Genomic DNA, 17,657 nt, shown 5'->3' with positions numbered 1-17,657 from the left:
AACATCTCCCCGGAGCCTTCCCTTCTCCAGGCAGAGCAACTCCAACTCTCTCAGCCTGTCCTCATAGAAGAGGTGCTCCAGTCCTTTCATCATCTTCACGACCCTCCTCCGGACCCATTTCAACAGGTCCATGCCTTTCCTGTGCTGGGGGCTCGGCTGGGGGTCTCACCAGAGCAGAGTAGAGGGGTGCAGTCACCTCCCTCACCTGTCCTCATAGAAGAGGTGCTCCAGTCCTTTCATCATCTTCACGACCCTCCTCCGGACCCATTTCAACAGGTCCATGCCTTTCCTGTGCTGGGGGCTCGGCTGGGGGTCTCACCAGAGCAGAGTAGAGGGGTGCAGTCACCTCCCTCAACCCACTGGCCACACTTCTCTTGATGCAGCCCAGGATGTGGCTTTTCAGCACTGAGAGCGCACATTTTTAGCTAATGTCCAGCTCTTCATCTACCAGTAGCCCCAAGTCCTTCTCAGCAGGGTTGGTCTCAATCCCTTCATCCCTGAGTCTGTCTTGATACTGGGGGTTGCCCCAGCCCAGAGCAGGACCCTGCACTTGGCCCTTGTTCATATGGGCTCACTTATTGAGCTTGTCCAGGTCCCTATGGGTGGCATCCTGTCCCTCAGGCATGTCAAGCCCACCACTCAGCTTGGTTTCATCTGCAAACTTTCTGAGGGTGCTCTCAATCCCACTGTCTATGATAAAGATATTAAACAGTACAGGTCCCAGTATGGACCTGTGAGGAACGCTGCTTGTCACCAGTCTTCATCTGAATAGTGAGTTGTTGACAACTACCTTCTGGATGCAACCATCCAGCCAATTCCTCATCCACTGAACAGTCCACCCATCAAATCCGTATCCCTCCAGTTTAGAGAGCAGGATGTTGGGGCCTTACAGAGGTCCAGACAGATGATGTCCCTAGGTCTTCCCTTGTCCTCTGATGTAGCCGCTCCATCATAGAAGGCCACTAGGTTGGTCAGGCAGGACTTGCCCTTGGTGAAGCCATGCTGGCTGTCTTGAATCGCCTCCCTGTCCTCCGTGTGCCTTAGCACAGCTTTCAGGTGAGGCTGACATGTTGATAGGCCCTAGGAGTCTCTCCTATGCTTTTTAAAAAATGAGTGCAGTTTTTCCCTTTTTCCAGTCACCAGGGACTTCACCTGACTGCCATGACTTCTCAAATATCATGGAGAGTGGCTTGGCCAATCTGTCAGGACTCTGGGATGTATCTAATCAGGTCCCATAGACTTATGCTGAGGTTCCTCAGGTGGTTGCAAACCTCATCTCTTGGAGCAGGAGGGACTTTGCTCTTCCAGTCCCTGTCTTGTGGTCCATCCCCTCGAGAGGTGTGGGGAGAGAGGTTGCCAGTAAAGACTGAGGCAAAAAAGTTGTTGAGTCCCTCAGCCTTTTCCTAGTCCATGGTTACCAGTTTGTCAGTCTTTCTCATCAGGGGGTTACGCTTTCTTTCACCTTCCTTTTCTGGATGACGTACCTGTGGAACCCCCTCTTTGTGTCCCTTCCACGTTCAGCTCCAGCTGCACCTTGACCTTCCTGATCCCATCCCTACACAACCAGGCAGTGTCCCTTTATTCCTCCCAGGATACCTGTCCCTTCTTCCACTGCCTGTGTGTTTCCTTCTTGCTCTTTAGTGTGACCAGCAGCTCTTGACTCAGCTGTGCTGGTCTCTTGCCTTCCTTTCCTGATTTCTAACACATTGAGAGCTCTTGCACTCTAACGAGAATGTCCTTAAAGATGTTTTTTCCCCACTGTTGTAAACTGGCAATGGCTTTTATTTATCCGAGTAATGTATTGTGTTTCCTTCACCAGATTCCTCTATGTGGTTTAACCAAGTAGCCAGCTTCTCCCCTTTAGCAATTGTGATCCTGACCCACAGCAGAGAAACATTCATTGCCAAAAATGCATCTTGTAGCATAAGCAAACTTGAGGCCAGTAACTCCTGAAAACGAGTGCTCTCCTGCCAGCCGCTGGGCAAGGCTTCAGCCAATTAAGGGCACCGTGGGCATTGAAGTGCCCGTGGTTGTGGTGCAGCCTCTTCCTAAGGAAGGCGACGAGGGGAAGAGGATCTGAATTCTAATTAGATACAATTAGAGGATTTTAACACAGAAACCCTGGAAACTTGCAAACTGTGAACCTGAATGGAGAGATCTTTTTTTTTTTTTTTTTTCCCATTTCTTCTTCCTAAATGCTGTCAGCGTGGCTTCTTAATGCAACGCCGTGAGAGAGGCCGTGTTGGGTCAGACTGGGACAGGGTGTTCTGCAGGCAGTGCCCATGGCAGGCTCCTGGGGAGGAGCTGTGCCGTGGGTGAGCCGGCCCTGGGATCCTTTCTCAGCTCCCAGCAATCAACGGCTGAGGGCATTTCTGAACCACAGCTATCGGTGTGTTTAGACGCCTTTCATGGATTTTTCTCTTCTGTGATTATGTCTAATTGCTTTTTGAAACCGTGTAAACTTTTGGCATCGGCAGCAGCTTGTGTCAGTGATTTCCATCCAAGCTGAAATCCTTCCCGTCGCGATTAACCCAGGAACAATTTGCTAAGAGGAGTCTCTGTTGTTATGCGGAAACTCTGATCTCCTGTGCTAAAGGCCACGAAGCGGTAAGTATTCTCCTGCAAAGATATTTTTTTTTCCTACACATTGCACAAATCAGCGCTGCTGTTAGTACAAATTCGCAGCATCCATTGCTCGAATTCAGAGCGAGTTATTACAGAGCATGCTGTGAATGCAAATTAAAAAATAACGCACAACACTCAACCAAATCCTAACGGGCCAATGGCACGATGTCAAATACATCCGGAGCAAAGACTTCTAATACTGTTATTAAAACCCCAAGCAAACAAACAAGGCGAGTAAATCAGCACTGACAAAAGCAGTTGGAGCAGCGTTTGCTGGTCACAGATCAGCGTGCAGCCCGACGGCACGGCTCCCAGCGGCTCCCAAAATGCCTGCACGGCTGAAGGGAGAATATGCCTCCAGAGATGTCACGTAATGGATGGGTTCTCATCAGGCGGTGTCGATGATGGGGGAGGTAATTACGTCAGGCTAAACACTTCTTTCCATCAGTGAGTGTGGCACAGTGTGTCCGGCTGCTAATCTGTGGAAAAACCCGATTTGGAATCGCATGTCTGTTGAAGTGTGGGTATGAAACGCTCAGCTAGAGAAACGAGGGGCCATCGTGGAGTTGAGAGTCATCCTTAATGATACACCTGAGGGGCTGCAGTGGTCAGTCAGCATCGTTTATGCTTATGGGAATTCCGGGGAGACCTAATAGCAGCCTTCCAGTACCTGAAGGGGGCCTACAGGAAGGCTGGGGAGAGCCTGTTTAGAAAGGCCTGCAGTGACAGGACGAGGGGAAATGGCTTCAAGCTGGAGGGGAACAGATTTAGATTGGAGATTAGGAGGGGGTTCTTCACTGTGAGGGTGGTGGAGCACTGGAAGAGGTTGCCCAGGGAGGTGGTTGAGGCCCCATCCCTGGAGATATTCAAGGAGAGGCTCGACGAGGCCCTGGGCAACCTGGTCTAGTTGGGGGTGTCCCTGCTGACTGTGGGGAGGTCGGACTAGATGACCTTTGGAGGTCCCTTCTGGCCTGGGCAATTCTATGATTCTATGAATTGGTAGACACAATTTAGGAAAATAAATTAATGCATGATGTAAGCAAATAGGAGGGATTACTGGGAAGAAGAACAAAAAGGGACGGTGTACGAGGGCCTAATCTTGGGATGGGCAGATGATCTATTGAGTTTGATCCAGGATGGTGGCCTGACAGCCCAGCTCCAAACTGGCTTCTTGAGATCACAGTGCACTCAAAAAAGCTAAAGCCATTTTTTGGGGTATTCTTTGTTGAAATTCACACAGAGTACAGTAAAGAAAAAAAAATGAGGAAGCATTATATGCTGATATATGGGGATAGACTACTTCATAGGTACAGAACAAAACAACAAAAGTGATATGGAGCTCATAAATTCATGGTGTTGAGGGGTTTGGAGGAAGGAAGAAAGCACCTCTGCCTTAAACTGAGTAAAAGCTATTAACCTCATTAAACAGAGTTAAAATATAACTGCCCAGATTGCAGCCTAAATCTGTTCTCACAAATTCTGGGCTCCCCAGTTCAAGAAGAACGGGGAACTGCTGGAGAGGGTACAGCAGAGGGCTAGAGAGATGATGAGGGGCCTGGAGCATCTCCCTGATGAGGAGAGGCTGAGGGACTTGGGGCTTTTTAGTCTGGAGAACAGAAGGCTGAGGGGGGGTCTGATCAATGCTTATAAATACTTCAAGGGTGGGTGTCAAGAGGATGGGTCAGTCTTTGTTCAGTGGTGCCCAGGGACAGGACAAGAGGAAATGGGCACAAACTTGAACATTGAAGAAGTTCCACCTCAACATGAGGAGGAACTTCTTTGCTGTGAGGGTGGCAGAGCCCTGGCAGAGGCTGCCCAGGGGGGTGGTGGAGTCTCCTTCTCTGGAGACATCCCAAACCCACCTGGACACGTTCCTGTGGGACCTGCTCTGGGTGGACCTGCTCTGGCAGGGGGTTGGACTGGATGATCTCCAGAGGTCCCTTCCAACCCCATAGCATTCGGTGATTCTTGCTGTTATCTTCTGCAGCAAAAACTCTTGAATGCTCCATAGAAAATATCCATTGCGAATCCTGTGTTTTCCACGTTCTATCATCAGGTACTTCTTGAGCTGTTCGCAGTGTTGTGAAATTAATGCTGATAAGGCCATGGGAATTAAATTGTTACTGAAGTAGTTTTCTGTCTGAGTGATACTGGTTGTACACTGGAGCTCAAAATGGGCCAAAACGTGGTGGGATTCATGTGAGAGAGCCAGCTCAGCTGGCACCTGAGCATTGCTGTCCTGCTGGGGTGGGAAAAATCAATGGGCCGAGACCAACGGGATGAGGTTCAACAAGGCCAAGTGCCAAGTCCTGCACTTCGGTCACACCAACCCCCTGCAGCGCTGGGGGCAGAGTGGCTGGAGCTGCCTGGCAGAAAAGGACCTGGGGGTGTTGGTCGACTGTGGGCTGAACATGAGCCAGCAGTGTGCCCAGGTGGCCAAGAAAGCCACCAGCATCCTGGCCTGTGTCAGGAGCAGCGTGGGGAGTAGGGACTGAGAGGTGATTGTCCCCCTGTACTCGGCACTGGTGAGGCCTCACCTTGAGTACTGTGTCCAGTTTTGGGCCCCCTACCATAAAAAAGACATTGAGGTGCTGGAGCGGGTCCAGAGAAGGGCGACAAAGATGGTGAGGGGTCTGGAGAATAAGTCTTATGAGGAGAGGCTGAGGGAGCTGGGGTTATTCAGCCTGGAGAAGAGGAGGCTGAGGGGAGACCTTCTTGCTCTCTACAACTACCTGAAAGGTGGGTGTAGAGAGATGGGGGTCGGTCTCTTTTCTCAAGTCACAGGCGACAGGACAAGAGGAAATGGCCTCAAGTTGCGCCAGGGGAGGTTCAGGCTGGATATTAGGAAAAATTTTTTCACTGAAAGGGTTATCAGGCATTGGAATGGGCTGCCCAGGGAGGTGGTTGAGGCACCATCCCTGGAGGTGTTCAAAAGACGGGTTGATGTAGTGCTGGGAGGTATGGTTTAGTGATGATGCTCCTTGTTTGTTGTGTGGGTGTCTATTTTTGTCAGTTAGGTTGATGGTTGGACAAGATGATCTTTAAGGTCCCTTCCAACCTAGAAGATTCTGTGATTCTGTGAAAGATGGTGGTGGGAGTGGGGCTGGGATAACCCGTAGGCAGCACAGCCCGTCTCTGGTGTCAGGAGTGGGGGAGAACCCTGGGCCAGGCTGTGCTGTGGCCAGCGGGTGGGAGAGGTGGCAGGAGGGGGCCAAGGGAGGGAGCTGGGACCTCTCCCCTCTCCCAGCAGATCATCACTTGGGCTCGTCTCTCTGTCTTCTCTCTAAACAAGGTAGCACGAGGTACAGGACTCTATCCCTGCAGCGCAGTCCTTTGGTATGTCAATATGATCTCCTCCATGATTCATGCATTCATTAAAAATAACATTATTTTTTTTTTAAATGTTACCTTCTCCGTTTCAGTAAGTGCTGTGGCACCCCGTGCCTCGGTGACAGGCCTTGCTCATCGTATTGCACTCCTGGCTCACTTTCATTAGGCTCTGCAAATATACTGCCATTCTTGCAAAATATGTGTGCTGGGTGAGCCAGAATCTCTCTTCTGGCCCTCAGATAGCCACTTAGGTATTTGTCTCCCTCTCAATTACCGTACTATCAGAGAAAGCTCGTTTTCGTTTATTATTATCCAGTGCTTTCAATGGCCTGGCAGGAGACAATAAAGGTCTACTAGAGGGGAAGACCAAATGTAGCCTGGGAAAAGAGAATGCCATCTGAACACAAAGGATCAATAAATACTCTTATATTTAGCATTATTTTCAGAGCAGGCACTCAGTACCTAGCTCCTAGGTGAGACTTTCTGCAGCACATGGTCATTTTCTTCTTATATATTGATCAACCTTATTTTTAATCTTGGGGGCTGTAAAACCCGTAGGACTTATTTAGGGACCTTCTGTGTGAGGAGCTGTAAGAAATGCCCCAAAGTTAATGAGACCAGCTAAACAGACTAAGCTGGTAAAGTGTATGGTTTACGTACACCCTTTCTGAGTCTTCTTTATTCAACGGTGTCGGCATCACCATCAGATCTGAAGGAATTAGGGTGGTGAGGCACTGGAAGAGGTTGCCCAGAGAAGCTGTGGCTGCCCCATCCCTGGAGGGGTTCAAGGCCAGGCTGGATGGGGCTTGGAGCAACCTGGTCTGGTGGGAGGTGTCCCTGCCCAGGGAACTTGATGATCTCTAAGGTCCCTCCCAGCTCTAACCGTTCTGTGGTTCTATGAATATAAAAACATATCAGTGTTTGGGAGGAAGACCCAAAGGGGAGAGTAGGAGGGAGCGGGTGAGGACAGAGGCTCTGAGGTGGTGAGGGGGTGTGTGGGGAGCAGGGGGGCTCAGTGTGGGGGGGACAGCCCGCTGGCATGCAAGGATGTGCGGAGCCCCAAGGGCAGAGGGAAGGGAGGATGAAGGTATTTTCAGCCAAGGGGAATGCTGATGCTCAGCGTACCATTATCACGTGCTGAGGAGATGTGCATTTTAAATACCCACATTAAAAATCCTTCGCCTTTAATTTGGCGTTTGCATATTGCATGAGTATGCGTTTGACCGAATAGCTGAGTGTGTGTAAAAAGCGATTGTAAAGCAAGGAATTGTCACTTGAAACCTGCAGCTGGAGAAAATTTATTCAGGCTTTCCAGATGTACTCAGGCTCGGCTTTGGCTGTGCTTAAGAGCAAACCGAGAATTTAACAAGCAAGCAATATGTGATTTTATTGATAACTGTTGGGTATGGTCATGAAAAACTGAATGAATCCTGCTGACAGCTGACCTGAAGGGAACACAGGTGGTAGCAAGGTGACAGCAGCACCTCTCTGAACTGCCCCATTGTCCTTGGGGAGAGATGCTGCATCAGGTTCTGCACCACTTTTTTCCTTTTTGTGTGACTCACTTTTCAGTAGTGCGTATGGTGCAATAGTTTTGGGGAGAAAAAAAAAAAAAAAAATGTTTTAACCATGGATGAGATTGAGAGTGCAAATTCAGTTACAGAATTCACAGAATCTTCATGGTTGGAAGGAACCTTTGAGATCATCAAGTCCAACCACAAAAAACAAACAAACAAAAGAAAAACCAACAAAAACCCCACAAACAGACACAACCCAACAATCCTGGGCACTAGAGCATGCCCTGAAGTGCCACGTCTACTCCCTTCTTAAATCCCTCCAGGGATGGTGACTCCACCACCTCCCTGGGCAGGCCCTTCCAGGGCCTGACCACCCTCTCAGGAAAGTCATTCTTCCTCAGATCTCATCTAAACCTCCCCTGCCCCAACTTCAGACCATTTCCTCTGCTCCTGTCATGATTCCCTTGGGAGAAGAGGCCAACCCCCCCCTCTCTACACCCTCCTTTCAGGGAGTTGGAGAGGGCAAGGAGGTCTCCCCTCAGCCTCCTCTTCTCCAAACTCAACATGCCCAGTTCCCTCAGCCTCTCCTCGTGTGACTTGTTCTCCAGACCCCTCCCCAGCTTGGTGGCTCTCCTCTGGACACGCTCCAGCCCCTCAATGTCCTTCCTGTAGTGAGGGGCCCAGAACTGAACCCAGCCCTGGAGGTGAGGCCTCACCAGTGCCTGGTCCAGAGGCACCATCCCTGCCCTGCTCCTGCTGGCCACGCTGCTCCTGACACAGGCCAGGATGCTGGTGGCCTTCTTGGCCACCTGGGCACACTGCTGGCTCCTGTTCAGCCAACAGGCGACCAATACCCCCAGGGCCTTTTCTGCCAGGCAGCTCCAGCCTGTATTGGAGGGGTTGGTGTGGCCCAAGGGCAGGACCTGGCACTTGGCCATATGAAACCTCATCCCATGTCCACATTGGAGGAGTTGGAATTCGCCCCCTTCCTTGACCTTGGTGGGGCAGATTATCTGCACTGAATTGCCTGTTTTCAGGTCTGTGGCACCTTAGCTTCTATCCAAGGGTGACTAACGTGTGGTGGCAGGGATCTGAAGGAGCTGCTGTAGGGATGTGTGTGTAGCACACTGAGCCCTGTCAGACAGGAACCAGCGGTCATCACGGGGCCCATCTCGTGTCTGACCCAGTGATGCATGTCAAGATCTGATGCAAGATGATCTCTGGAAATTAAAAGGTGCAGAGTAATTCAAAATTGTGACATATTGATTTCTTTGTTCAGACGCCGTGTCGCTTGTAAAGCGGCAACACAGCGCTGTAACTCAATGTTTGGCTCTTTAGCGATTGGTCAGTAGCCCAGTTATAAATACTGTTTTACCATTTACTGGCATTTTTACATTTATTAAGCATATATTTTATCTAGACTCATAAAGACACTGCAGGAAGTTTTTAGTAAACACGAAAGTATTTCAGGCTAAACAGGAGCAAGAAGGCATGAGGATGGGAATGGACTCCATGATGAGTCAGGAGAAGGTGCTGCCAGATGTTCTGCAGGAAATCGGGGAAGGAGGCACGAGCCAGGGAGCTGTGAGTGGAGCGAGGAGACTTGCACTGGGGGGACACCGGTGAGAATCCCTGCCCTGGGCACCAGCTGGCTGAGGTCCTGAGCCTGATGTGAAAGGACTGGTGGTGCTTTGAACCACCAGCTCATTTCCCTCACAGGAGGCATAATCCTTGGCAGCATCTCTGAGGAAAAAGACCTGGGAGTCCTGGTGGACTACAGGATGACCACGAGCCAGCAATGGGCCCTTGTGGCCAAGAAGGCCAATGGCATCCTGGGGGGCATCAGGAAGAGTGTGAGCAGCAGGTGGAGGGAGGTCATCCTGCCCCTCTGCTCTGCCCTGGGGAGGCCCCATCTGGAGCACTGGGTCCAGTTCTGGGCTCCCCAGTTCCAGAAGGACAGGGAGCTGCTGGAGAGGGTACAGCAGAGGCTACAGAGATGATTAAGGGACTTTCCTCTTATGAGGAGAGGCTGAGGGACTTGGGTCTTTTTAGCCTGGAGAAGAGAAGGCCCGGGGGGGGCGGTTCTGATCACAACCTATAAATACTAAAGGGAGGGTGTCAAGAGGATGGGGCTGGTCTTTTTTCAGTGGTGCCCAGGGACAGGACAAGAGGAAATGGGCACAAACTTGAACATAAGAAGTTCCACCTAAACATGAGGAGGAACTTCTTTGCTGTGAGGGTGGCAGAGCCCTGGAAGGGGCTGCCCAGGGAGGTGGTGGAGTCTCCTTCTCTGGAGACATTCAAACCCACCTGGACACGTTCCTGTGGGACCTGCTCTGGGTGGACCTGCTCTGGCAGGGGGTTGGACTGGATGATCTCCAGAGGTCCCTTCCAACCCCATATCATTCGGTGATTCTTTGATCCTACCTACATCCCACGGCAGCTGTTGGAGTAGACAGAAGGAAGAGAGTTGTGTTTTCCCCAGGCACTGGGTGAAGAGGCACTGAAGATCAGACCACTTGGGGTTTTTTCTGGCTGTAGCAAACAGGTGGAAGCTTGTGTAAGATTCCTGATTCCATATTTGGTCACTTGCATTTCAGTACAGAGAACATTTTATGGATTTAAGTTATAACATATAAACTTAGAGAACTAACTTCCCATTTGTGTTTCGTTTCTAAATAGCCTATAGATACTGTGTTTTCCTAGGTGGAATGTAAAATGAATAAATTCTGTACAAACAAGCTGGTTTTGCCAGTTATAGGTATAAAAACTTCTGAGGACCTCTGTTTTTAAAAGGAGGCTGAAATTACACATTTCTCATGCAAAACATCAACCTCATTAGATCTCCTTATTTAAAAAATATTTAAAAAATAAAGATGTCTACTTTTATGGGACACAGCTGGAACACCATAATCAGAGACAGTCATTCAAAATACATACATCCAACTCTGAACCATTTATCCTAGCTCCATTTATATTTAAAGGAAAGATACTCACTTCTGGGCAGATATTTATTTCCTCTAAAAGTGAATGTATTTAAGCTGAGATTTCTTCCCACGCATATAAAAGGATCCCAGAGAGACTGGTTTAGCTGCAGGTGAGCTGAAGCCCTCCTGTTTGACAATGAGAGATATTTAGGGGAGTTAAAAGCATTCCTGTCCTCATCTGATAAATCACTTTGTTTTCTTTATTCAAGCGTATTGTGCTATAAGCTGTTGGTGAGCTTTCAAATGGGTGTTTTCTACATGGCCTGGTACACAGGCAGTTGAATCAAGTCGCACTTTAATATGGACTAGGCTTGATAATTCTGGCTTTTAATTGCACTTGTGTATTTAATTATGTAAGAAAAACACTTTAGAGACTTGGTGCAGTGCATGCACTCATGCCTTTATTGACATGAGTTACTCTATCAATGGACACCCTGCTACATTCATGTTGCCTGCTTCAATTTCCCTTAAAACTAGAGCTAAAATTTTCCTTTAGCTTCCCTTCCTTCTTCATGTAGAAAATGGCTGCCTCACTTTCTCCCACATCCCCCTCTGCCTTGCAGCAGGGTGGGATTTTACAAGCAGTTACTACTGAAACCAAATGGAGTTTTGCTGTTAAGTTCCCTAGAGAGCAGAATGAGTTGGTAGGAACTATGTGGGAAGAAGCCTGTCCCCACCAGAGTAACTCCTCCGTCCCCTGTGAAGGGCTGTGGTTCCCTGAAGCTGGATGGCACTGGGTGCAGAGCACCACCAGGCTTGTTGCTCACTGTGGTTATGTTGAGAACATCACACTGCATTTTCTCGCTTTGGCAATTACAGGATCACATGGGGTTGGAAGGGACCTCTGGAGATCATCCAGTCCAACCCCCTGCCAAAGCAGGTCCACCCAGAGCAGGTCCCACAGGAACGTGTCCAGGTGGGTTTGAATGTCTCCAGAGAAGGAGACCCCACCACCTCCCTGGGCAGCCTCTGCCAGGGCTCTGCCACCCTCACAGCAAAGAAGTTCCTCCTCATGTTTGGGTGGAACTTCTTATGTTCAAGTTTGTGCCCATTTCCTCTTGTCCTGTCCCTGGGCACCACTGAAAAAAGACTGACCCCATCCTCCTGACACCCTCCCTTTAAGTGTTTATGGGCATTGATCAGATCCCCCCTCAATCTTTTCCAGGCTAAAAATATCCAAGTCTGTGATTCTGTCATTGCCAAAGTGAGAACACACTGTGTGATGTTCTCAACGTAACCACGGCGAGCAACAAGCCTGGTGGTGCTCTGCACTTCAGGGAACCACAGCCCTTCACAGGTGATGGAGGAGCTACTCTGGTGGGGACCCATCCTTTAAATATTTATAGGTGTTGATCAGATCCCCCCTCAGTCTTCCCTTCTTCAGACTAAAAAGCCCCAAGTCCCTCAGCCTCTCCTCATAAGGGAGATGCTCCAGGCCCCTCATCATCTCTGTAGCCTCTGCTGTCCCCTCTCCAGCAGTTCCCTGTCCTTCTGGAACTGGGGAGCCCAGAACTGGACACAGTGCTCCAAAATTACCAAAAGCCCATTCTCCTCAAAGTTATCCTTCCCCCAGCTATCAGAGACTCGGAAAGAATATTGGGTTAAAATTTTATTTACATCCATGAGAGAAAAAAAAATCAATAAATTACTGCAAGGCAAGGTGCTGGAACGTTCCAGAGAGCTGAGAGAGCAGCGAATGGGTGAACTCGTGTTCTCTCAGGCTGGGCCTGCGCCTTCCAGAAAAGAAGCTGCCAGAGGTTTTATTGGAGGGATGTGTAAATGGGCAAGGTGATTATGGCAGATAAAGCCCCGACCGGAGCTCGCTGGCCCGGGCACAAAGAGCACTGAGATCTGGAAAGCGTGGGGAGAACAGAGGCAGCCCGGCCACGTGGGAGGCCTTCCCGGGCGGCCAGAATGGCTCACTGAACAAAGAGGAGCTAAACTCCTGGAAATAAAGGCTTGGCAACAGAATAAAAAAAAAAAAAGAAAAAAAAAAGAAAAAAAAAACAACCTTAAGCTGTAAAAAAGAAAATGGAAAGGCTCAAAAAAAAAAAAAAAAAAAAGAAAAAAAAAAGAAAAAAAAAACAACCTTAAGCTGTAAAAAAGAAAATGGAAAGGCTCACCCTGTGATTTCTGGGAACTGACCGTCAAATTAAAGGAATTTCTAAACCTGTACTGCAAACCTATTTCAAGAACTTTTCTCTGTTGCATTTAAGCCATTGTGTTTGGTTACAGGAGCGGAAGCGTTAAAAGAAATTTCCATCATGCAAAACGTTCAAAGCTATTTTAGTTTTGTAACTTCCTCTTCAAGAAGTGATTGTTATGGGGAAGGGGAACTTATAATTAATGTAGATGGAGTTGTCTCAGGAAACAGTGAGCTCGGCTGGAAAAAGAGCTTGTTTCACACTTCTCCAGCTATTGCCTGTCTTCAAAAAACATATATTGAGGGGCCCTAATAGTTTGAAATAATAGTTTTCACAGCATTTCTTCTGTGCGCATGCTATTCTTAATTTGAGCAAAAGAGATATTCTTTGAGTAGCTGTTTGATACTTTAGTCTATGCTTTATGTAAATAAATTCTATATTTATACATGAGCTGGGATCGGTAATTTGCCCATGATACAGCAATGGATTATGCTGCCATGGAATTAAAAAGCAAACAGTTTGGTCATGAGTTAGCTTCATTGCAAGCCCTAAATTAAATTAAATTAGATTAGGGGTGATTGCCTTTCCCTAGCCAGGATTAAAATGTTAGCTGCTTTTGAGATCAGGAAAACATTCCAGGACAAAATCGCAGGAAACTGAAGGATGCCTGTGATTTAATTATGCATCTTGTGATATTTCATTTTTTTCCCACTGCTCAGTCACCAGAGTCATGTGATTCTGAGAAGCTGAGCTTTTTCTTTAAAAACTAAATTATTGGTCCTTAAAATTGGAGAGAAAAAAAAAAAAAAAAGAAAAAAAGGAAGTAAGTTCATTAAGTTCCTGAGTGTTAAAAGAAATCAGAAAGAAAAAAGACGAAATATTTTTGAAGAATTGGTGTGTTCCTCTGCAGGTTTTGAAAAGCTGTGCTTGGTAATACCAGCCATTTCTTCTTTCTTTAGCAGCGGTAAGCAACTCGTACTGACAAGGGCCTGTGTAGTTCGCGGGGATAATTTTTAAACCATTTTGCACCACTTGGTCCTTAGAGGAAAGCCCCAAACAAATGAAGATCAGGCAGAAGAGCCCCAGCATCTGCCAGAGCAGAACCCCGAGCCTCCTCCATCCCCAGCGCGGCAGACGGCGAGCGGCACACGGGCCAGGTACAGCTGGACCTGGTGCCTCCTGGCAATGACTGCTGTTTGCACTGCTGACAACTCAATGGCAACTGCCCTCAGTCAACAAGCAGCGTTAATTTTTTTTGGTTTGTTTTTTTCCCCGCAGATTTCCCAGCCAGGCTGTCCCGAGGGCACTGGTGAGACCCCACCTCGAGTACTGTGTCCAGTTTTGGGCCCCTCACCACAAGAGGGACATTGAGGTGCTGGAGCGGGTCCAGAGAAGGGCAACGAAGCTGGTGAGGGGTCTGGAGCACAAGTCTTACGAGGAGAGGCTGAGGGAGCTGGGGTTGTTCAGCCTGGAGAAGAGGAGGCTGAGGGGAGACCTTCTCGCTCTGTACAAGTACCTGAAAGGAGGGTGTAGAGAGACGGGGGTCGGTCTCTTCTTCCAAGCTACAGACGATAGGACAAGGGGTAATGGCTTCAAGTTACGCCAGGGGAAGTTCAGGTTGGATATTAGGAAACATTTCTTTACTGAAAGGGTTGTCAGGCATTGGAATGGACTGCCCAGGGAGGTGGTGGAGTCACCATCCCTGGAGGTATTTAAGAAACGTGTAGACATGGTTCTTCAGGGCATGCTCTAGTGCCCAAGATTACTGGTTTGTGGTGGGGTACTGTGTGGGTGGGTGATGGGTTTTGGTTTGGTGGTTGTTGTTGTGTGTTTAGGTGGTGGGTGGTGGTTTGTGTTTTTTGTGGGTTGTTTTTTTTTGGTTGGTTTGTTTTTGTTTGGTTTTTTTTTTTTTTTTTGTGGTTGGACTCGATGATCTCTGAGGTCCCTTCCAACCACTACGATTCTGAGGGAGGAGGATGCGCGGGGCAGGGCTGTCACACCTACACACCATCCCCAGAAGTACCAGGTACTGCCAGGTCTGCGCCTCCAGAATGAAACCCGGGTGATGACCACCAGACATTTGAGGTGGTAGCAACCACTGCGTTGGCTCAGGGTAACCTCGACACCTCTCTACAACCACATCCAAGAGGAAAAATATAAGAAATAGGGGATACAGCCAGTTAGTGTCACCCCTCAGCACTGTGAAATCTCTGAGGTACTGGTGATCTCCAGACTGTCGTGTTAAAACACTTCAGGGATTTAACACTTAAAACACTAAGGAATTCTTCTTCCAGGAATTCCACACTTTGGCTGAGCAACGTGTGAAAAAAAAACCCCAAAACAATAATTTTGTTTGGGTTAAATCTCTGATAATTTCACCACATGAGCCTTAAAGTGTGAAAATAGTGACTAACACTCATTTATCGTCCTCATACCAGTCATCAGTTTAAATATCTTTGTCTTAATGCTTCTCAGCTTATGAGCTCTTGCCTATTTAATTTCTGTACACCCGGAAGCAATTCTCAAAAAGGTTGAAAAAAAAAATTTAGAAACTCAGCTTATAAAAAAAACCCCAATTTTCCCAGTATCTGTCCTTGGGGCAATTTTTTCATTGTCCTTGGTAATTAATTTGCCAGTACTACATGCCACATTTCTAACAAGATCTTTTTTTGCACAGACTCAAAATCCATTAACGGGGAGCTGACTATTTTTCACCTGTGGCTGAATAAAAGCATTGAATCAGAACAACAAAAATTATGTTTTGTAAAGGAAAAAAAATATTATAGGAGATTGTATCTTTTACTTGCAGTAGGGAAAAAAAAAAAAGCAAAGAAATATCACTTCAAGGTTTTGTCTAATTTGAAGGAACTATTTATAGGTGCTGCATATTATGTTAATTTGGCTTCTCCTGACATACAAAGGCTTCCTTTGAGAGTTTTTATAGTAAAAGAAGGAAGAAAGCAAGAAAGCAAGGGGCTCTCACAAACAGAGCTATGATAAAAGCTGCTGTCATTATAACAGATCATCAGAAAGAGAGAAGGAAATGGTGAGATGCCATTCATCACTTTGAGGAATGCTCACAAACAGCTCCTGGTTACATAGGACGAGCTACAATATTTATGAAGATGGATATGTTATCAGAAGAACGCAATTTTTCCTCTTTGTGGGCTGTTTACAAACTCATCCCAATTTCTGCCAGTGTATTTGTTACTTGCGAGAATTCGTTCAAATACCTTACTCAAAACAGTAAGAAAAAATTCACTTCTATTTGAGGATAAATTTCACTTACCTGAAATGCTGTTGAGTTTGGTTTTTATTTTTTGCATAAATGAGATGTGAAGTTTTCAGCTTGTGGACTGTATGCAAACAGGCCATTTAAAGTGGGTTATTTTCATTGTATTGAGGTCATTGATCATACTATTTTTGTACTGCGGGGCTGGATGCATGAAAAACAAGCTTTTTGATGTGGGAAAACAGGCTAGAACTGATGAACTGTTGACAATGAATACAAATAATAGATAGCAAACAGAAAGGACCTGTGCATTTTAGAATTTCGGCTTATGTTGTATTTTTGATGGTTTAAAGGGGATAGTAGCACCCTGGCCACCTTCACTGATTGTTTTACTCATAAAACTCCATTTTTTTTCAGGAAGAGAAGAAGAAAATCTTTACAAATGAATGTCTGCAAAGAGCAAACATGATATGGAGAGAGAATAAATGTCACGTCGGAAATTATGTGTTCATGGACGCTGCTTTGTGGCCAAGTTGTTTTCACTCCCACTGCAGCCAGTGAGATGGTTAACCCTCTGCGTGGTGAGACAGTCCCCTCACAATGTAGAGATCCTAGAGAAATGGAGCAGCTTCATTTAAAAAAGCATTTAAAAACACATTAGAAATAATTCACTTGGCGGGCTATGAAGATGATGAGGGGCCTGGAGCACCTGTCTTAGGAGGAGAGGCTGAGGGACTTGGGGCTTTTTAGCCTGGAGAAGAGAAGACTGAGGGGGGATCTGATCAGTGCTTATAAATACTTCAAGGGAGGGTGTCAAGAGGACGAGGCTGGTCTTTTTTCAGTGGTGCCCAGGGACAGGACAAGAGGAAATGGGCACAAACTTGAACATTGAAGAAGTTCCACCTCAACATGAGGAGGAACTTCTTTGCTGTGAGGGTGGCAGAGCCCTGGCAGAGGCTGCCCAGGGGGGTGGTGGAGTCTCCTTCTCTGGAGACATTCAAACCCACCTGGACATGTTCTTGTGCAACCTGCTCTGGTGGACCACCCAGATTGGTCTGGTTGCATCAATTTCCCCTCTAGCAGGGGGTTGGACTAGATGATCTCCAGAGGTCCCTTCCAACCCCATAGCATTCTGTGATTCTAATTCGTATCAAGATGTTTTCCCCCTAGTCTGTACTAGCAGCATCAAACAGACACTCAAAGTCCCAAAGAGCATCTCACATCCTAGGCTTATATGACAGCGGTGTTGGCCACCATGGAGCTCTTCGGCTGGTGTTGATGTGGAAGGGGAGGGAGGCAGAAGGTGGCAGGACAGCCACATGTGAAGTCCATCCACCAGCTGCTGGGGTAGCCTGGGAGCACCATGGAGGGTTGGCTGGTGTGAGCAGGCACACAGTGCTGCCCCAGGGACCACACAAACCACAGGGGCACTGACAAAGTTTTCCAGTATTAATTGTCTGCACTCCAAAACCATCAAGCACATCACGCTTTGTCTATTGCCCACGTAACATGGACGTGTAAGTTCAGAGCTGTGGCTCAGAAGAGCTGATGCCTGTGCAGGTGCTGCTGGCCAGGGTGGCTCTGCCAGCTGGCACAGGGGTTTTCCTGAGGTAGGGACTGTCTGGTGGTGTCTTAAAATCATCCCAGATTTATGCGCTGAATGAACTCCCACCATCAGATCACAGCTTGGGCCAGGAAATCTCCTGTGTTTAGGACTGGCTGTAAGGGTGTATGTAAAGCAGTCTCACCATCCCTTTTAGTTCTCCCTCACAGGTAATTAGTGACAGAACGAGAGGGAATGGCTTCAAGCTCCAACAGAGGA

At 47.6% G+C, this 17,657-nt stretch overlaps 1 long non-coding RNA gene across 2 annotated transcripts; it reads left to right on the top strand.

Moving 5' to 3' along the window:
- LOC106890442 lies at positions 1-16,508 on the top strand. 2 transcript variants are annotated; one of them, XR_001412524.1, is made up of 4 exons: positions 1-72; positions 223-2,607; positions 13,563-13,760; positions 13,882-13,937. It is a non-coding gene; the product is annotated as an uncharacterized LOC106890442 (long non-coding RNA). The 2 variants fall into 2 exon arrangements; XR_001412525.1 differs by lacking the exons at positions 13,563-13,760; positions 13,882-13,937 and adding an exon at positions 16,253-16,508.
- Positions 16,509-17,657: the final 1,149 nt, after the last annotated feature.

The sequence above is a fragment of the Calidris pugnax genome, unplaced genomic scaffold (assembly GCF_001431845.1).
Source record: "Calidris pugnax isolate Ruff unplaced genomic scaffold, ASM143184v1 scaffold19, whole genome shotgun sequence".
Taxonomy (NCBI): domain Eukaryota; kingdom Metazoa; phylum Chordata; class Aves; order Charadriiformes; family Scolopacidae; genus Calidris; species Calidris pugnax.
Note: the sequence above shows the minus strand (reverse complement) of the source record. Positions and strands in the feature narration are given on the sequence as shown.